At 44.7% G+C, this 21,802-nt stretch overlaps 1 protein-coding gene across 2 annotated transcripts in view; it reads right to left on the bottom strand.

Annotated features, from left to right (window-relative positions):
• LOC144040208 (cadherin-18) overlaps positions 1 to 21,802 on the bottom strand; it is a 142,764-nt gene that overhangs the window by 110,099 nt on the left and 10,863 nt on the right. Inside the window, exon 1 of one of the 2 annotated variants that reach the window (XM_077554197.1) lies at positions 16,141 to 16,348. The exons of the other annotated variant lie outside the window; for it this stretch is intronic. The gene's annotated coding sequence lies outside the window, so the exon portion shown is untranslated. Of the gene's footprint in view, positions 1 to 16,140; positions 16,349 to 21,802 lie in introns of those variants that run through there. 2 annotated transcript variants of the gene reach the window in all.

The following is a 21,802-nucleotide window of genomic DNA, read 5'->3' as shown; positions in this document are numbered from 1 at the left end:
TTCCAGCGCCGTTGGTCTTCTGCTCTCACGGCAGGGTCAAGCGAGCATTGCGATGCTAATGTCGTGCAAAGGCCAGCGGCCCTCCGCCAAGCATCGATTGGCCGGGAATTGACATGCCGTCACCACGGCCGCACCTCCCTCCATTGAGATAAACAACAACAAAAAGGAAAGAATCGATCCCCGGGGGCCTGAAAAGTGGCTAAAAATGATGATGTCCCATAAAGTTGAGACGATCAATTAAAAGTCGCGGCGTGTTGAGACCTGGCGAGCGGCGCGCGCGCGCACAATCATTCATATTGAAATCATCTGAGCGGGTGCAGGATGGGGTGAAAGTTAATCACAGCTCTCAGTCAGACCGCATTCAAGCGCGTCTTCATTTTGTCGGCACTTAATCATAAACATTTTCCTCTCGCCAGCTGCTTCAAGGTCAGCGGTGTGAATCTTGAGAGAGGAGCTTTAACACGCGCTCACGATGTCGGCCGTCGGGATTTACGCCAACGTAAAAATGCAACATTAATGTGGACTTTATTGATTGATCACTTTTAGTCCTTTCAACAGCCCACGTTGCAAAAAAAAAACATGTACAAAATTGGCTAAATTAGACCCAAAATAAGCAGAAGCTCATTACGTCTCTAGCGAGATGAGATTCCTTGCAAAAAAAAAAAAAGGATGCATAGAAAATATATTATTGATCGTCATGCGCATACCTAATTAACTCATTTTGTACTCAGGCATAAGCACTAAAAATATTGCTTTGCTGGAATCTTGTGTATTCCAAAGTACTTTATTGAAATCAGTTGAGCAGCTTCATTTGGACAAAAGTACTGCTTTGCCGCCATCTTAAGGCATATTGGTGACAAGGAACTATGTTAAAATTGGTAGAGGAGCTTCATTTATGAAAAAAGTAGTGCCATGTGTATTATATATATTTGGAGTGTTATTCCTTAACAAGCTACAAACATCACATCAAGTGCAAAGTAGTGGATTTATATTTTGCTTTCCGTTCTGTTTGTTGTTTTGTCTCATGTGTTTGTTTGTATAGCATTCATTAGCTTGAGGATGGTCCAGCTGTGACCTTCATTAGCGCGGTGAAGGTCATGTGAGGATTGCCTTAAATCTCCTCATCAGACAGACATAATGAAATTTGCGCTGCCGTTGCAAAAGAGTTGCGTCACATTTTGTGATTTTTTGCCGATCGTCTCTCTTGATTAGATTTCGCTCGTTGCGAAGGAAGAAATGCCAGCGAGACGCCAGCGAGACGCCAGCGAGACGCCAGCGAGACGCCGGCTGCTTCTTTATCAAGCAAAACAACAAACAGACATAAAGAACATCCGGCGCACGTTTCCCGCAAACAAAGACTGATGGATGTTGCGGCCTCGGGAATTTTTGTGCAGATATTCCTAGCCGACTTGTAAATATTTGATGGCAGCGATTTGTCGCTTGTCATTATGGTCCGTAATGACCATTTGCGTGTGGAGGACGTCAATGCAGGACAGATAACAGCAGCACACAATATTTTTCAACAGATAGAAATTGCCAGTTTGCGTCCATGATAATTACGGCAAAAATCATAAACATTGAAAAAGCAGCCTCAAAGCCACCGACCGCCGCTCGAGCCAATTTTCTCGGGGTAGAAGCCAACCTGTGACTTTGCACCTGCAGCAATGATCAACATCTTACATCTAGCATGTCACATAGTTGAGCACATTCAGCAGCCAAATGATTCCGTGCAAACGAGCCCCGCCTTCCCGAGAGAGGCTCTTTAGCTAGCATCAGCGCGACGAACATGCTAGCGCGAGCTGACACGCGAACGGCGTATGTAGTTTAGCACCCGCCCACATTGTCCGTCCCCCTCTTGTGTTAAAATTGTCGCGCTCCAATAAGTGCTTCACGCCAGACAATTGCGCTGCTTCTCGCGGCATCAAGCTGCTCTTCTGAATTCTACGGAAGATCAATTATCGCCAGTGTGAAAACAAAAATGAATTTAAAGGGTTTTGGACAGAGGTGAATGTGGTCTGACAAAGATAAACATAAAAAAAAAACACATTTGAACATATTTGCATACATCTACGTTCAAACGTTTTTGAGCGTATTTAACTCATTCAAACCCAAACACGTATAAATAAGTTTTGTAATAAATTGTCTTTCACTCCCAAAAACGTATTTATATGTTTTTTTTTGCTGTCGTCTTTTTTTTTTTTTGCTAGAGCATACAGAAGGCTTTAATACAGCTTCTGACATGAAGAGGTCGCTTCATGCCAGCAGGTGGCAGCAGAGTGGAAGAGATCAACCAGGGCCATGTTGCATCAAGCTCCTTTTGAAAGTGTTTTCAACAGGTTTGTGAATAATGATGAAACTTAGCTCAATTCTAATGCAAATTGCTGCAAAATGGAAACAGATAGAAAAATACATCTTTTTCCTGATGAAAGAATAGGCTCATCTATCTTTTAGTTCCATGTTTTTATAGCAATAGAACAGAATATTCTGCGGATCTTGCAAAATCAGTCAAAATCCAGTAAAACAGCCCCGGAGTGAAGGGGGTTGCTTCAGTGAAAATGACTTGGAGTGAATGAGTTAGTGGCTAATTGCTAAAAACTTTCCCATAATGCACAAGTAAAAACATTACAATATATCAATATATTCAAAACTTAAGTAAGCAAACATTGTTTCCTCATCAGTTTTATGAAACCTTATTATGGCTCCATTCAGCATTTTTCCCCCACAATGCCATGTGGTATGCACATGCGTAGGTTAAAACCTCATTAACCTTTTAAACATATTTGTATGTACGTATTTTTTCCCATAATGCCAGAGTGTATTGACTGGGAAAAAGTTGCGAAAATGTTTTTTTGAGAAGACAAATGAATTCCACCTGTAAAGTGTAAGCTGAAACGTCCTAATTGTTTGTGAGTCGTGCATGTTAGCTGTGCTAGCAGCAAAGCAGGCGTCTTGGCGGGGGTCCGTTTTTTTTTTGCTGTTTAATCATCCAGCGACATCAAAGCCGAGCGACTCCATGTTTACTGTACGCGACTGCCCGATGAATATTCAGCAGCGGAACATCAAAGTCTTCCTTCCCGAGTGCACGTTAGGTCGGAGCCCGAGCACGTCACAATGAATGAACCGAGCGGTTGTTTGTGTGCCAGCTCAGCCATTTCTCTAATGGCCGCCGGATGCCGCCGGAAGCCGGCGCTTGGCTGGCGCGCACGCGTCATGCCAGGCATCTTTGGCGCCGACCCGCTCTTCTCACGATGAGGGGAATCGAATAGTTGCAGGCACTGGGGAGGCTTGGCTAGCCGGATTAGCGATGAGGCCTTTCTGGCGGGAAGTAAATAATGCCGCCGCCTTCCGCCGCCGCCGCCGCGTGAAAGCATGCGAAGGCGTAAAGCGCAGAAGCAAAAAGCTAAGAAGGATGCGCGCTCAGCAAATCAGAAGCAGATTGATACGGCAAACTCTGCTATGAGATAATAAACATGGATAGACCGATTTTCAGCCGGGCCGATAATCGGTGCCGATATTTGGTATTTTGACAAATATCGGCATCGGCCTTTTTACAAATCTGAAAGCCTACAAAGCTGGAATGTCACTGAAAGGTGAATGCATGCAAACGTAGCAAATTTAGCGTTTTCATCAGCACTTGTAAGATGTTCACGGACAGTTTTTACTTGAGAAGACTTTTCGAACATATTGACACAATTTTTCACTGTCCGCAAAGATCGCCGAAAACCCCAAATGAGCAACATTCGCATGCATTTGTTGCTCAGGAAGATACGGGGAACTTATGAATTCATACTTTAGGGATTCGTTCAAATTTCCACTTAATAAAAAATGATGCTAAGACTGGAAATAAGAATTGTTCAGGCCCAAAAATTAGCTTCGTGAAGGAAGTATAACTAAATAAAAGTAACAAGAATCAAAGACAACATCCGTTTAAAGTAACAACAATCCAAACAAAGGCGCTCTCACAATTCTTTTCACAGTTTACGCTTTGTTCCCCGCATGGAAAATTTGCCAAATTATGTCTCAGCATGCGTCAAATTCAACTTGACAAGCATGTTTATATGCTTGGTTTTATTTGTTTCTGGCTTTTTACTTGAAATTTCCATTTGCAGCTCGACTCGCGTAGCGGCAAAACACAGCCTAAAAACAAAAACAAAATCAAGCGTCTGAGCAAGTTCCACAGCGTGTCCTTTACTTTGCCGTGCTTTTTCCACATCGAAGATTTAAAGCGCGAGCTGGTGGCCGCCACGGGGCTTTCGAGGTTAAATAACAAATATAACAAGAAGAGAGCAGAGCCGTTTCAATAAATTCTCATCAAATATTCACAAGGCCGGCCGACTCGTGCTAAATGCGCCAGACAAAGTCGAGTGTTGCCTTTAATTAATAATAATATATGAAACCAATATTTAACGTTGAACTCCCGTGATTCAAAGGCTTATTTCCTGCAGGATCTCAAGCAAAACAGCTTCAAAAAAAAACAAAACGTTTAATGAGATGTTTGCTTGGCTAGGTGAGTCTTTGCGCCGTTTAATTTGAGCTTATGCTCGCTGACATTTCAACTTAAGTCCAGCGCAAGACTCAAGAGTCCTTCACAGACAGCGTTTGTCCATTTGAATCATTTTCTCAGGTCAACGACAGCCCCTCAAGAGCTTAACTATTTCCCACTTTATTAGTCATAAAGCTGCACTGATTGTGTTACTCATATCCGGCCAGAACGCATTAATGTAAAGGCCCCCCGACACCATCGCTGTTGATTTCCCTCAAGGCGGCGTAAGCGCTTTTAATGAACCTCCATTTTTTTTTCCGACCTGAGAAAGCCTCAAAGCGAAGGCCCGTCATGGGACGCGGCGACGCCGGGTCACGTGACCCGCCCGATTTGCCCTGATGTTCCGACAAGACCGCGGCCCTCATCAAAGATTTAGCGGGAGCACTTTGGATGTTTCCACGTTGGCGCTGAGGATTTGTCAGCCGGCCCCATTGGTTTTATTACCTCGGTGGACACGTTTAATGGCGGGGGCCAAGCGCTCGCGTCACATTCAATTCATTTCCAAAGCAGCCAAGGAGCCATGAGACGTACCATAAAAAGGCTCAAATTACAAAGTACATCAAACTCGCCGACAGCACCGCCGTCATTTCAATTACTCGTGCCCATGTTTAATTTACTTAAGTAGCGTTAGCAACTTCCTCCCGAGTGTGTTCGCACCATCGCAGGTTGAAGCCGAGCTGCCGCCTTGGAAATAGGTGCCATCATTCGCAGCTCGCCACATCTTGCTGCATTTGTGCCGCCAAATAAATGAGCGTTGATTTCCTGGAAGAATTTGATGTCGTTCATCAGACTGCATTATTATTACTAGCCCTCGTCAAATCACTTTGTTTCGTATTCTGTGAAACTGGCATTCGGACCATCGGGGAAAAGTCCCGCACAGCCGGTTCATTCCAGGCCAAAATGAACACGTATTGTCTGCGCGCGCTCCGGCAACGCATGCTCCGGCAACGCATGCTCCGGCAACGCGCGCTCCGGCCACGCACGCTCCGGCCACGCACGCTCCGGCAACGCGCGCTCCGGCAACGCGCGCTCCGGCAACGCGCGCTCCGGCCGCGCATGCTCCGGCCGCGCATGCTCCGGCCGCGCATGCTCCGGCCGCGCATGCTCCGGCCACGCACGCTCCGGCCACGCATGCTCCGGCCGCCAGCCAAGGGCTGCAGCAGAAGAGCGTGATGAACATTTTTCACGTCTGCTGCTAAATAAGTACCATCCGTTAAGGCCTCAAATTCCTTGGCACAATAAACTTCCTTCGTTGCTATTCATTTGTTTTTAGCACAGCATCGCAACTTTTGCCAGCCCAGGAATAGGACAGTTGTCGTTCCTGATGTTTGTAATTGACACACACCTGACCCGAGTGCTTCTATCAATAGCGCCATTAGCAGAAGCCCGCTCGCCTGTTTACGATAGTATTGCCGTCTGTCTCGTTTGTCACCGCATTTCATACACGTGAAGAGAAGGGCAAGTCGGCGCCTTGAAAGATGTTCGGGGTGCCGTAAGTGAGATTTTAAGCAGCGTACAATGGCCGCCGTGTAGCTGCATGCCTTGATAAGGTTGTTGATCATCGCCTGCCTGCCACCTCGCCAGGAACAATTTTTTATATTACTTTTTTTTTTTTTACTTTCTTTGGACTTTTACAGAACCTGGGCTGCTTTCAGGCTCACACTCGGTGATGGATGAAGGCCCAACTTCCAATCTGCCTCATGAGCCAAAACAAGCCAATGGAAGATTAGCGCAGCATTTAGCACTTAAACACCACAGCGTAATTAACGCCACTTTTAACGGTTTAATCTATGACACCCGTAGTCATAAAAGTGCAGATATCCGGCGAACGTGGCGCTCCCTTACAAAATCCAAATATAGCTGACGGATGGCCTTGTGTGAGCGCTCGCTCGCTTGCTAAGTGGTGAAAACGCCGCCGTGACAACTCAATGAGTGAGCGATCCCGCACAGCATCAACAACACGCTTTGCTATTTAGCGCACAAAAATGCTCAATTAAGTCATCAGGGCCAAATGTCGCACTGACCTTTTCCAACATTCTGGACTTTGAGTGGCAAGATGGAGAGCCATGCCAAGGGGGCGGAGTCACGTCTAATGAGGTCCAACACTGGGTTGGTGACACAAAGGACTTTGGGTTCACGATGAGCTCCATTTACCTTGGATGGACACAACCTCGCATCGACACAAACACACAATCTGACTAAGGAAAAAAAAAAAAAAAAAAAAAAAGTAAACTAGGGCTGTGTTTAAAAAAATCAAATCAATTTTGCTTTTCAAGCCCGATATCGATTCATAAAACCATGAATCAATTATTCCATAACTTTTTAGGAAAAATCATTTTAAAGGCCAATTTTTAGTTTTCTTTCAATTTGATGACATTTAACTTTCATGAATAAACTAAATCATGTGACCAGTTACTGCCTCCACAAACTTTACTTTGGAATTTAATATTTGTGAATTTTTTTTACCATGTTCTTGACATTTAAGAAAAATTGATGTGCCATAAGTAATCGATATCTGAAAATCTGAAAATAAATCAAAACCGAATCGATTGAGGAAGTTAGAATTAATACCAAGCCCTATTAAAACCTTTAAAAATTAAAAAAAAATAATTTGCTTTTAAAATGAGCTAAAACTAGCTGAATTGAATAAACAAAAGTCAAAAGGAAATCAAAAGGAAATCAAAACTAACAATAATGAACAATCCACAACAATTCTAACCCTGATTTTGATTGTCGCTGTCGCAATGCGTTTGTGAATGTTGAGTCTTGTTTCCCATCAAGCAGTTCAATACGGTACTGTTCTCGTTTTTTAGTCCGGCCTCCATCTTTTGTCGGGTGAATGCGTTGTGGCACGAAGCTTCGCAGCCTTCATGCAAATCCAGGTGAAAATTTGCACGCCGTGATCGGAAGCGAGTGCGATGATTGGGTTGGGAAGAGTCCAAGTCGGACGCGGCGGCGTTGAGTACTCAAAGCCCGCTCGTGTCCATTTGCTGCCGCGCTGCCAATGAAGCCATTTGGCGGCATTTGTGTTTTTGTGACTTTATCACAGTGGCGGGCGCCAATGCATTATCGGCGCCCCTCTTACATTTAAAAAGGCGCCAAGAAATCTTCGGCCCGTCTCCGCCGCCCAAGATAAGATAGAATAAGACTTTATTAATCCCTGAAGGGAAAGTAGTCGGCGCTGTGCGCACATTTGTTTGGAGGCGTCCTTAAAGGACCCGTCGGAGCCAAAGACATTTTCACCCTGTTTGCATTTAAAGAACTCGTCGTCTTTTCCTTTCACTGCCTCGTCACTTCAAATTCAACCTCCCGTCTTAATTTTGCCCTCATTTTCTCTTCTTACAATGCAAGGTCGTTTTCTTTTCAAGCGTCCTTTCTTATTTCTAACCCGCGTCAGACACACACTATCAACTCAAGTTGATGAAGGTTCCATGTGTAAAAGTTCCCCTCCATTTTGTTTCCTTTTTGTGGGCGTCGGGCATTCGCGACTCCCGGCTCGCGGTATCCTTGAGCGCCTTAAATTGGGTTCCTACTTTATGTGTGCACTGCAGCGAGCGAGTCAATAAGACGGGACCAGAGTTTCAAGTGCTGTCAGATGTACGAGCTCTTCGGGCCAATATTGACGCTGACTTTCAGCGAGTAACAATCAACAGAAGGCAGCAGCGGAGTCCGTCCCGGCCAGCCTTCCCTTGCAAATAAAAGCTCATCGTAAAGACATTATGGATTTGTTTGTTCACCGCCTGGCCCTCCCTGTAAACTGCGTCGACAGGAAGTAATTGACGCACCCTTTCAAATGTTTATAATCGCCTGTATTAATTGATTCAATCATAAGTATAACATAAAGTACAATCGTTGAATCGTGGTTCTTAATTAACCTTGTTGGAGTTACTAAACCCCAACAGCAGATGCAACCAAACCCCTCGACCGAACACTGTGCAACAACAAAGTTAGTTCCTCTTCGTCACATCGCTTTTTCTCTTTGCACGACGTAATGAGTATGATGGGATTACAATGATAAAGAAATCACACGACGGACCATCACCAACAGTCACAAGTCGACTACTGAGTGCACCAAATTCCCTGCAGCACCGATAGGCCCAAACAATGTATCGTGATCACCTGCAGCCAATGATGGCCAAGTCGTCACAAATCATTAGTCACGCGTGAGTCTCGACCTCGGCCCGAACCCCTGAGGCTGACTCAACAAACCGCTGGGGTCCGATTGAACCCAGGTTAAGAACCACTGGTCAAGATACTATCTTGAAAACAATTTCCGTACAGGGAACTTCTCAGGCGCGTTGCGACCAAGCCCTGCTGGGAGTACTGAAAATCTGCAAATTAGTGACTGCCACATCAGCAAACGGAAATTTTTTTTTGTCCTGAACACAAAAACAGTGAATAGCTCAAATTTGATGATGTAAAAAAAAGAGAGTTTCTCACCGACTAACTGGGGACCGGTTCCACAGATAGAAACTCTGATGAAGCGCAAACATGCTGGGGATTTCTGTACAGCTTTTTGTTGCTAGCTGAACCGAACCCCCTCACCCCCCTCACCCCCCTCACCCCCCACACCCCTCCCACCCTGCCGCCCTCCCACGGTTGAAGTCCTAAGTGTGAAAGTGATGGCCCAGAAAAGCACACTTTCAGAGCAGGTAATCATAACCATTAATCATCAGGCCTCAGCTCGCCTTCCCATTGGCCGAGCAGAGAGTGGGTCACGGCCGCAGTTTGCGCCGTCGCCGCGGCGGCTGAATTTGCATCGGCCGCCGCCCGCTCAAGGCCGTTCGGGGGCTGATTTGTAGCAGCAAATTCAGGCGAGTTGTACTTGTGCGAGGTAAATGATGAAAGGACTTGAGGCTGTCCGAGTCACTTAAAGCAGAAGCCTGCCTCCCAACAGGGTCCAAACCAAGTTATTAATGGCTTTATTATTTCACGTCCATGCTAGTTGATCAGTGTATTACTTTTTGAAAGAGTTCAGTTGGCAGTTAGCAAGTGTCAAAATGGGTAACGATTTCATTTAGTTGAAACGCACACGAACAACACAAAAGTCATCACTTCAGTGAGTGACTATGAAAACCTTTCACAGGCTTTTTATTCTAATATTTATTATTATTTATTTATTTATTTATTTATTAACTCTTTGACTGCCATGAACGTTAAAGGACGTCAAGTAAAAACCTACGTTAAAAGACGTCATCCAATTATTTATTTTTTTTGTAACGGGTGGCGGAAAGCCTTGGCCAGCTGCTGTGAAAGTTTCAAGCAGATCTAGTTAGCCTAATGACTATTTTTGCCCCCTAGATGGCAGCAATGACTCTCTTTTGACAAGATTGGGTTGGCGTCAGTAGAAGACGTGAGGCGGAGCTCGAGGGGACAATGGCTGGGAAGAGAACATGGCGACCGGTTGCAAGCAGCTCACGCTCGAGCAGTTTTTTTCAAAGATGAAAAGCATCGACCAACGCTAAAGAGCACATTGATGACGACGATGATCATCATCGATGATGATGATGGTGACTCCGAGGTTGACGCTGAAGTTGCAAGCGTTGACGCGGCGGCTATGACGACGTCATAAAGATTCACCGGAACACCGGAAAACGTGGAGCACAACCGAGCACGCTCAGGCGGACGTTTAATCGGACGACGAAGAGTGCCCCGAGTCCAATGCATATTCATCGGAGTAGTGGGTACAGTCTGCTACTTGCTATTCCCCGGAAAAAAAAGGCCGTCAAGAAAATGTAACGTCTGCACGCGAAAGGGACAATCGAAGTGAAACTAATCTGTTGTGCAAATCCTGCTGCGTCTCCTTGCACGCATCAAGTAGCCCATCAAGTGGATCGGTCCATTTTTGATCCATAATTGGGTTACTTTTGACCCAACTGTTTTTAGAGTGTTCAATTTCAGGTTACCAAAAATGGTTCCTTGTGACACCAAATAGCACCAATGTTCAAAATGCAAAAAAATAAAATAAAATAAAGCAGAACCAGATAAAGGAATGTATTGTTAACCTGAATTTTCTCCTCCAGAGATCAATCCAAGTGACTCCACTCGGAATCTTGTTGGATTTCTTTTGGTCGCGCTATTTATCAGCCACTTGACTTTGGGACACTGAGCATTACTCAAAGAGCAGCAAAACAAAACCAAATAAAAAACAGTCACCTCAAGTGCTGTTTGGCATTTGGTGGCGTTCCAAAGTTCATGTTTGCCCCTTTTTTGGCACGGGCTATTATGTAGAACACCGTGGCGCCATTAGCCTAATTGCTGCTGCGTGACACTGTCACGCTGCGCCGCTGGTTTTTCTTGTGTACAAGACTGATAGCTGACTAAAAAGTGCTGCGTCGCCGCTGCTGGCAAGAGTGCTGACAAACTCTCCTGATGCCGGATAATGCAATTTCTCACGCCGGCGAAAGAAGTTGAGACTGCAGAGCAAACAGCAATTACGCCGGGGAGACTTTGGGGTCACCGCGCTCGCATTTCAAGTGGCGGCGGCGGATGTGAGAAAATCTTCAACTTTTTCATTTGACAAGGTGGAGTAACGTGTACCATCCCATTTTCTCTTTTGTCAGAAAATGCGCTTTTTAACTCACTCACTGGCAGCCATTTTCACTGAAGCAACCCCCTTTGCTCCCAACTGTTTTACTGGATTTTGACTGATTTAGCAAGGCCCATAGAGTACTGTGTTCTATTGCTATAAAAACATGGAGCCTACCAAAAGACAGATTAGAGTCTCTTTTTTCATCAGCAATGAGCATTCGAATATAGCTAAGTTTCATCATTATTCACAAATCTGTTTAAAACAGTGGAGGAAAGGGCTTGTTGCAACATGGCCCTGGATGATCTCTTATACTCTGCTGCCACGTGCTGGCCATTTTTTGTAATAACTTCCATTGCTTTAAGTGACCTCTTCAGTTCTGAGGCGGCATCAAAGCCTTCGGTATGCTCTGGCATTAAAAAAAACAACAACAAAAAATGTATAAATACATTTTTGGGAGCATGGTAATATTTCAAATAGAACGTTTTTATACGTTTTAGGGAGCAAATGAGTTTCATTTTCAATGAATTGTATTTGTTTATTTAACAAGGACAATGCAATCAGACATAGACACTAAGCAGAGCTAGCAGCTGATGTTGAGCATACGTACATCCCCCGTCCCTGGTTGAGCTTTTGCACTTAATACACAACCTAAATCACATAAAACAAAAGGCACCCCTAAAAATAATCAAATCAATTATAATAAACGAAAGCAATCACATATGCTGATCACTCAATCAATTCCAGAGTTTATTCTCTGATATGAAAAAGCTGACCGGCCAAATGAAGTCCCGCATTGGGGGTTGGGGGGGGGGACATTCTGGGTCAATGTCCCGTGTGTTATTCTACTGTTGCTATTTGGTCTCTGGATAAATGTCCTAAGCGCTTCGCGAGCAAGCTTATGGAAACATTTAGAGAACAACTTAAGAAAACTCGTGCCGCTGTCACATTCTTGGCTGCTTTTTCATGCTAGCAACGTGCGGGATTATTCACAGGCCTAACGCTTTTTTTTTTTATCATCTGTGACTTGTGTCATGAAGCTCTAAGTCGCACTCCTGTGCTCTCATTCGAATTGGAGTAAACTCACACCACTTCAAATATTTGCCCGATCTGAGATGGAATGGGGAGCCGAGGGAGCCGAGGGTTAAGCCAGTGTGACTCTTGGGGGGACGACGATCGTAATAGAAGACTGCGCCGAGCTCATCGTCCATTCAAGCCTTTGTTTTCCATCAAATCCCAAGAAGGCTCCGCTGCTTAATAGCACACAAATAGTAGAAAAGAGGCAGGAAGCAGAACGCCAAGAAATGGTCGAAAATGACCCACAATACTTTTGGCAAGGCGTATCTTTGCGGTATCTTATCAGCTCCCAAGCAGACAAGCAGATTAGTATGGACTGGTTGAAGTGGGAAACAGATAGCAGACGTTTGTGTTTACCCAGCGGAGCCATTTATCAAGGTAAACACAGTCCAGGAGAGGCGCTACGCCGGACCAATCGATGGCGATCAATGAAATCAAGCCAAACAGAGCCGGAGGCTGCAAATATTAAAGGTCGATTTGTCCCTGTGAAGAGCGACACGTGACGCAATGGAAAGTCGGCGCAACTTTTACACACACACTTCCTTCGGCAAAGCGAAAATGACAAACACGCGGAACGTTCACATTTATTAAATTTGATTTGAACTTAAACTTGGCTCGATGCTGCTATGCTAACATTAGCTGCGCGTCAACGGTTTCGCTTCAACTTCAAGATGGCAGAAAAGTGCTACTTCCTCAACTCACTTCAAAATAGTTAAAAAAAAAGCCACAAGATGGTGGCAAAGCACTACTTATGCAGTATGTATACATTCATGCAAACATTTATATACGTACATATATACATGGACAGTATATATATACTGTATATATATATATATACACAATCCAAATGTTCGTATTTGGTTTTTGTTCCAGTCCCAGCTTCGGGATAAAAAGAGCCCTATATCATTGGCGCACACAGCACCGCCACCATTAGGCTTATTGTATTCCCGCGTCGGGGAGCAGCTGCGTAATTGCTGCTGCAGGCGGTTTTAATCGACAGCAATATGGGCCGAGCCGCAAGGATGTATCAAAAGCGCAGATGAGAAGCAGCCGTCGCAAAAAAGGTTTTGGGACTGCGATGATCTCCTGTACTTCTGCCTGGTTTTGATTCCATGGCCTCAAATGTAGATGACTACTTTCCATCCTCTTTGATGTGAATAGTTTGAGCCGCACGCTTAAAAGATACTTTGTTTTATTTGACTTTCTTTGTCCTACTTTGGTTTTGTTCAGCAACGCAGTCGTGGCGGCCCGTTGGCTGGCTTTCAGAAGAGAAACTGGGTTGCAAGCCACCAGTGCCGGGCCAAGATTGTGTAAATGTGCGCCGGTCCAGTTGAAAAATGCGACGACACCAGCAGAGCTTGAGGGTTGACAAGGACGAAATACGTGGACGACAATGGGAAGTCCAAGCCAAAAAGTGTCTTGGAGAAACCTGCAGCTTCTCAGGTAAAGACAAGTATTGGCATTTAGCACGGTACTCTCACATGCTCTGATAATCGGGCTGTTATTAGCGCAATTCCCGATTTATGATCAAAGTCAGCAAGGACCTACCACTTATGTACACTTATGTTCATGCTTTATGGTTATGTACTCCGGTTATGTATTTCTGGACTAAAGTCTTAGAAAAACTTTCCGCTATTTTGGACTGTAGGATACCTTTATCTCCAAACTTGTGTTTGCTAGGTGACCTAACAACAACTGACTTACCACATAAACAATTTCAATCTACACTTGTAGCCCTTACTATCGCTAAAAAAACAATTCTTGTTAACTGGAAAAATAAACCAACTCTGAATATCGACCAATGGTCTAACCTCCTCATAAATCACATTTTAATGGAAAAAATATCGGCCTCAAATAAAAACCAAATATCAAAATTTATAGAAACATGGTCTACGTATATAGAATTTTTTAACCTAATTCCGGTTACTTAATTCTGTCTGTTAGCGAGAGCCACTACATCGTGATAACTTACATTGATGTTTCTGCATCTGGCAATTTATTATTATATTATATTATTAGTATGGGATTTTTTTTAATGGGCTTTAGGTGAACTGATGAATACACACACGCTCGCACGCATGCACGCACACACACACGCACATACACATACTCACCCACATACAAAAATATATATATATATATATATATATATATATATATATATATATATGTGTGTATATGTATATATATGTATATATATTTAAAAAAAAAACATTTATAAAAAATTTTTTAATTGATTTGTTTGTTTGTTTTTTTTAAAAAAAAAGGAGAGCAATGATGATGTCAAATCAAATGAACAATACTGAGCTCTCCTGAAAACAAAAGAAAAAAAAAAAAGAAAAAAAAAGCAAGCACCTACAGTAATTATCGCATGTCTGTAAAGATTATCCTGAATGATCATCCAGTGGCGAAGAGAACAGAGAAGCAACTGGTGGTAAATGTTTGTATAACTTGTATGTCTCACAAGTCATTCAAAACAATAAATGAAACATTTTCACTTGATGAGCTATGGTAGCGCTAAAAACATGAGTGAAATTAACTATTAAATCATAATAGCGAAAGATTTACATGGCGTTTTTTTAAGAGAAAACGTTTAGCTATCGTAGGGTGACCGAACGACCCAAGTCACCCGGGTAAGTCCCGAAATTGGGCCTCGAGTCCCGGCGTATTTCGCCAGTCCAATTGGTCCCGTCCCAGCGTCCTGTTTTTTGTCCAGTCAGCAAGTCAATTATTTGGGCCAGCTCACAGTTGTCATAGCGATCCATACGACTAATCTAACCACATCGAACCACTAACAAGTGTGTTTTGTTTTTGTCACACCAGAACTAGAACTACTCTGCGCTTGTGTCATGGGAATCATGGGAAATCGAGTCCTACTAGCCTAACGTTGTAGGCGGTTGCCTCTTACACCCAACGCAAACTGAGATTTTCTGCCGTCATATTCCCAAAGTTCTAATGCAGGACCGGCACAAGGTAAACGGGCACAGCCGGCTTCCAGTAAGCTGCCGTGAGCGAGCAAAATGTTGGATAACGGTGAGTGCTTTGTCTTATTTGGAATTTCAACCACAATCGCATTTAGCGTTAGCTTAAATGATAACACAACCAGATTGGCTAGCAATTTGTTAGAAATAGTTCCTGGTGAGAATTTATTGTCATTTGATTTCCAGCTAAATTGCAGTATCCTACGAAGGGGGAGAGAGAAAACCGGGTGGCAAACTAACGGTCAATAGAGATGAGTGGGAAATTAGGACAAAATAATATCTGTGTCCTAAACAGAGAACGCAAACAAGCGACTTTTTTCAGTTATTAGCTGAGAGTTCTAAAAAAGGTGACGGCTTCAAATGCAAAGTTCTTCTGGCAGCTCTTTTCCCGTTTCGAACATCCTGAAAAGGAATTTCTTCCAGCTGTGATGACACCGGCGCCGCCGCATGTCGGCTGCCTGGCTCGAAATAGAAAGTTATTGGTGTAACCTGCTTTGGCAGCCTCATTCACACTCGCGGCACAGCCCGCTGCCTCCCAGCGCAGAATCAACAACAACTCCTGAACTGGATGCCGCAGTGTATCAAATGCATTCGTTTGCCCTCGCACGGCGGCTCCTCTTGCAATCGAGCCGCATGTGGCCCGGGATACATATGAAGGTATTAGACCGGACACGATTCACGTTGAATCGGGGCAGTGAGCCAACATGCATTTCTGCACATCCAATAGAGCAGGAAACAAAACAGACAGGAGAGTGATTGAGCTTCAATCTGCTGGCTTCAAACTTCACACCCCCGACGCTAAAAAAGGTATGCTTCCTTAGCATACCTGTGATGCTGCCATTTCTACTTCCGTAAAGGCTGCCATGGCAACACCATTTCCCCAAAAATAAAGCAGCCGATTGCAAGGGAAGGAAGGTGAACGATGCAGCAAGTTAGAAAGCAAATGGTCCATTTCACAGCTCACAAACTCTTGACGCCGAGTGGCACTCGAGCGGCGCTTCCGCCCTTACCTGTGCAGCCGCCGCACGCAGACATACAGACGGCCGCTTCACAGACGGCTGGTGGCCAGCTGCTCGGACGCTACGGCGGAGTGCACACGGCAGCCGCGAGGAAACGGGAAGAAGGAAGGCGATGGCTGGGCGCTGGCGGAGGGCTGGGGAGGAGGTGGGCGGCAAATGCTGAATTATAGATGTGAGATGGTGAGAGAGCGAGCGACCTCTTTGCTGATTTCACTCGCCACGGTGTGAATCATTTTCTGCACGGATCAAATGGCAGTGTCCGCTGAAGGGCTGCAGATTCCTGTGGAAAGCGAGCATGGTTCAATGTGGATCGTATAGGAGGGAATCGCATCTCGGGCACATATGTGCACAAGCAATCTAATCAAGTTGCAGTGCGCTGTAGGACCCCCATCGGACTGGCTGTCACATCTGTTGCCCGCTCCTGGGAGCGCTTTATTGGGCTTTTAGTGGCCAGACAAATTATTCCACGCTTGTCGCAGGTGTTTATAGGCTCCCAGAGAACCAAATCGACCAGATGTAAACACGATATGGAGCCGGCGAGGCAAATTTGTGCCTCATAAAATGCCCAAAATGCACCTGTTGCTTGCCCGGTGTGGCCTAAAACCTAGTGATACCTTTGAATTAGCTATGCTAACATTAGCTGCATAGCAACTGAGGGCTACAACCTTTGCAGGCCTTCTACTTACCAAACAAACATCTGTTGCTTGTTTAGACTAGTCCATATGCTTTAGCGATACCGTTAAATTAGCTATGCTAACATTGGCTGCATACCAAGTGAGGGCTACAAACTTTGCAGGCCTGTTGCTTGCCCAAATTTGTCCATATACCTCAGCTATACATTTATGTTTGAAAACATGCCCAACTGAAGGGCTACAATATATGCAGTCTGATTATTCTCCTAAAACTACTGTGGCCCAAACCTAGTAGCAAGTAGCAACACCCCTAAATTTGGCTACTCCTCTTAGCTACGCTAAGTTGTGTCCCAACTGAAGAGCAACAAAATTCAAAGCCTAATCAACTGCTTTAAAAGGCAACTATTGCTTGTCCATTGTGATCCAAATGCAGACACGATCCGTTTATACTTGGCTACATGCTGCTATGCTAACACTAGCTAAGTCCCTACTAAGGGGCTACAACTTTTCATGCTGACTCGTCCCCTAACACACATGGGTTTCTTGCTCACCATAGTCCAAATGTAGCGGCAAAACCTTAAAAAAAAAAAGGCCATTCGCTATTGCGCTAATGCTAGCTTGTTCCTCAACTAAGAGGCGATAAACCTTTTGGAGGCCCAAAACTTAACTCATAAAAAAATAATAAAAAAACTACTACTTGCTCAGCATGGTCCATATACTTCAGCTTTACCTTTAAAATTGGCAACTCGCTGCCGCGCAAGATCTAACTGTGAGAGGCTACAACCTTTGGAGGCCCACTATCGGCCTAATAAACGCCTGTTACCTGCCCAGGATTGCCCAAAGCGTAATTAGATGCCTTTCAATTCCGATACTCGCTGCTATACTAACACCAGCTGTGTCCCAGCTGACAGGCTACAACCTTTGGAGGTCTACTTCTCACCAAAATCCCCTTTTCTGCATCCCACATGGCCCACATTAAGACATGGTACATTTTCAACTACAACTTTTGAAGGCCGATAACATTAACCGTATTCGTTATTCTTTCCGCCCTACGTCTCACCTCTAAAACTCACCAATTCTAAGCTAACACTAGCTGTGTTCCAATTCAGGTCGCTCCAGAGGCTGTGCCTTCTTCATGTTTTCTGAGAGGATAGATGGCTACAATCACAGATTTGTGTCTGACTACATGATGCTAGCATGTAGCTAATTAGCATCCTGAAGAAGGGACAGGAAGCAAACAAGCAGACCTAATCTGGGGCCTACGCATCCTGTTTATCAAAGTTTGATGAGTGTCCTGGGGGGGGGATTCCTACGCGCGCCCCCAAATAGAGTCACTGATAATTTAGGCTAGCTTAGCTGCTATCCAAAATGCAGCTGCGATGGGAAATGATCCACCCTTCAGCTGCAAAAGTCCGATAATGAGCCGCTCGCCTCCCTGGCAGGAATTGATCCACAGCGTCGCGGTGCTCGGAATCCGTGCGAAATAACAGCGCACGTTGTCCAGTTTGGCGTAACAGTGAAATGAAGTGTAGACGAAGAGCCTTGCTTTAACACAAGACGAAATCAATACGCGAGCTTCTCACCAATTTCCTTTTGTCAGCAATTTGACGCTAACAGAATGCTCAGTCGGTCCTTCTGCATTGGATGTAGCAACCAATCTTTGAAGATCTGCACTCGGGGTCCAGTTGAACACAAATTCCGTCCCCACAGGTCTAATTATTCTCCCCCGAGACTTCTGGGTCGCCGTTTGTACCTTTTTCCAGGGCCAATGACCCTAGTGTGAGTGCGCCCAAAAGAGATTTCCTGTCCGCCACTTAGGCAAAAAAAACAGAGCCCACAAGAAGCAACATGAGGTCATGCATATTCCATAGCCAAGCTTCAGGGGCGCTTGGGCACTTTTCACTTTGGCAACAACAACAAAAAGAGAACCCCGTGGTCCGCTTGGCCACAGCGAAGATGTCTTGTTCCGACGCTTGCCTTTGAGAAGGCGAGCCGTGTAAAATAGCCCCCGGACGCCTTGTATTCGCAAAGAGGAGAAAAGGTTTTATCAGTGCGCCCGCTGTGATCCTCAATTGCCGTCTGTTTACTCAACGCCATCTCCATCCAAAACACATTACGGCCACGTCTTTTGGTTTGCTCGCCACGACAACGCCATTACTTTCTGCTTCCAAGAGCGGCTACTCGAAAATGGCGGCAAAGTGCGAATGCATGTTAACTGCTGCCCTCCCACCACGGAAAACACAGAATACATTTGTTCTCCTCAACATGACAAGCTTTTCTGGGTTTGTTGTTCTTAAAAAGGGATGCAACCTCCAGACATGCATTTTACACCCTGGACTGGTCTGCAGTCATTTTTTAAAAGGTGTTTGCTTTTATATTTTCGAAAATTGATGATGAGCGTTTTTGTAATAACTACCATCGCTTTTAGTGATCTCTTCAGTTCTGAAGCCGCATCAAAGCCTTCTGTATCCTCTAGCAGAAAAAAAATGTATCAGTAAATTTTTGGGACCATGGCAATATTTAAAATAGAACGTATTTATACATTTTGGGGCGCAAATGACTTTAATATTGGCCCAAAACTCTGAATTATGAGTATTTTTGGTGTACCACAGAAGCAAGTAGAATATGTCTTAGCAAAGACTTGTAATCCTGAAATCCTAATTTGAAACCTGAACTAATTCTAAACCCGAACTTTAAACCCAACATTGAAACACGTACCCTTCTTTCAAACCTTGAGCCCTGTCTTGAAACACTGTTCTGAATTCTCCTGTTTTGGATTATTGCTCTGCCTTCTTGAGCAACACACCGAGATACAAATATCTCCTCCTGTTTTCTTTTTTTTCTTCTTCCTTGTTGTTGTTTGTGCGAGCGTAAGCGGTCAAGAGTGCGGCGCCTCTTCAAGTATCCATCAGCGTTCCCCACCGAGCATTCGTCTCCCTTGTCAAGGCTCGGCGGTGATTGAGCGTCACACTTGTGTTTTCAGCCTTGTTGCTTTTCTGCCTGGTTGAGCGTCTGCGACCCCCCCCACCCACAACCCGCCACCGGACCCCTGCTGGCATACTCCATCAGTGTCAGCTTGTCAGAGGAGCAGCAGGAGGAGGCGGCGGCTCAGCCTATCATCACCTGATTGGTGCGCTCTTGATCAATTGCATCCGACGGGCAATGCTAAGCTAGCGCAACGCCAGCATGCTGACATGTTGGGCCGCAGTTTTTTCCGACAAGAATACATTTAGGGACTTTTTTTTTTTTAGGCTCCAAATGTTGATTTTTATAAATAATTTGACATTTGACGGAAAAGCCAGGTTCCTGACATCATTCATTAGGAGGCGCCTCTTTACTGGATCTGCTTACATGAACATGCTTTTTTTAAGCCCTAAAACAGACATTTTTAGGCAGCCTGCCACTTCATTAAAGTGTGATTTAAAAACAACCAAAAAGTTGTTGTTTTTTTATGGCAGCTTCTGATTGGCTAAATTGGCCAGATCCGTTTTCAATTCCAGGAGATTTTATTCATGCAAGCAGAACTTTGAATTTTTGATGTGAACCTGCAGTGTGTGCGTCACAGCACACTCCCGAGTGGGAGGGCGGGATGCTAACGAGCAACTAACTAACTAACTAACTAACTAACGAGCGTCTCTTGTTTAAAGGAAAACTCCGCATGCTGGCTGTAAACTGTCGCCATGGAAACAGTGGTCACGCGTCACAGCCAATTAGGATTCATGCCGGGAAAACAGCATCATGAATTTTTGAGGCAAAGCTCAGTCTTGAGAAAGTGTTTAGTAATCATTCAGGCAAACTGTGTACGCAGATGATTGCATATCTCTGGCTCAAACGCCGGCATGAAGAGACACTTAAAGCGGAAGTCAACCTTCAACATTTATTAACAATGTGAATTTTCCTTGTCAACGGGGAAGATGTTGGCGTTAAGAAGAGAAACTTTTTCTACAACTAATGCGATAATGAGTGTTTTTGTTTCCAGTGTTTGTGCTTGGTAGGAGGCGGCAGTGCCGGTTTCCCGCCACGTCTCACTCATTAATTATCAAGATAAACACGCTGTCGCAATGTTCTTCAGGACGCTGAAGGTCACTCGGCAGTTATCGCCGGCGGTTTGGCTGGCCACTCGCTCGCTCGCTCTCTCTCTCTCTCGTGTGTGCGTCTACACACCAACGTGCTCTTTTCCTGTAGCTTGGGTTGCTATCGTTCATAGCATGCACTCCACAGTCTGCAGCATCATTTTACCCGCGAATCCTGATTTGAAAGTCTTATTTCAAAACCTAATCAATGTTTGAAACCCTAACTTGAAATCCTAAATAGTGATAGAACGATATGTTTTTTTAATTTTAAACATATAAAGAATTGACAGCTTTGTTGAACAACTTTTTTTTTTTTTTATGCAGGGAGTTTCCAGGGCCATCAGCATGTGTTAAGATAAATAAAAAAATATACAAGTAAATTTCAACCTAATTTCAAAATACCAAATGTGGGGCCGATAATCGGTCTATCCCTAATCCGAAATATTTTTGCTTGGTCGTTCTGACAAATGTGGTCCCTCGTTGTTTTTGTATGTACCGCCGTATAAAAGTATGTTGAATTGATGTCTTTAGTTGGACCAAAAGTACGTCGCATCCGACACAAGAGAAGAACGATGACCTGACTGTCATCACGTCAAGCCATCAGCCGCCATGATTGAGGCCAATCAGCGCCAACGCGGCCGACCTCCCGCTTTGCTCGCCTTTGTGATCTTTTGCAAACACAGCCCCCCCCCCCCGCCCCTCCCCCCTCCTCCCGGGTTATTGAGGTTTCCCAAAGCCTCCCCATTACTGGCAATCTGATTCTATTATCCCCAGCAAGCAAGTCGGGCTCCATGCCTTGCTTATTGACCCAGTTGAAGCTGTCAGCGTGACGCACGACGGCTGACGGGCTTTCCCCGATGAACAGCAAATTGTCTTGCTGTGATATGTTGAGCAAAGTTCCAAGCGTTTGTCATCGCGGGGGGAGGCAGCGAAGGGTCAGCAGCGAAG

The sequence above is a fragment of the Vanacampus margaritifer genome, chromosome 20, assembly GCF_051991255.1.
Source record: "Vanacampus margaritifer isolate UIUO_Vmar chromosome 20, RoL_Vmar_1.0, whole genome shotgun sequence".
Lineage (NCBI taxonomy): Eukaryota > Metazoa > Chordata > Actinopteri > Syngnathiformes > Syngnathidae > Vanacampus > Vanacampus margaritifer.
Note: the sequence above shows the minus strand (reverse complement) of the source record. Positions and strands in the feature narration are given on the sequence as shown.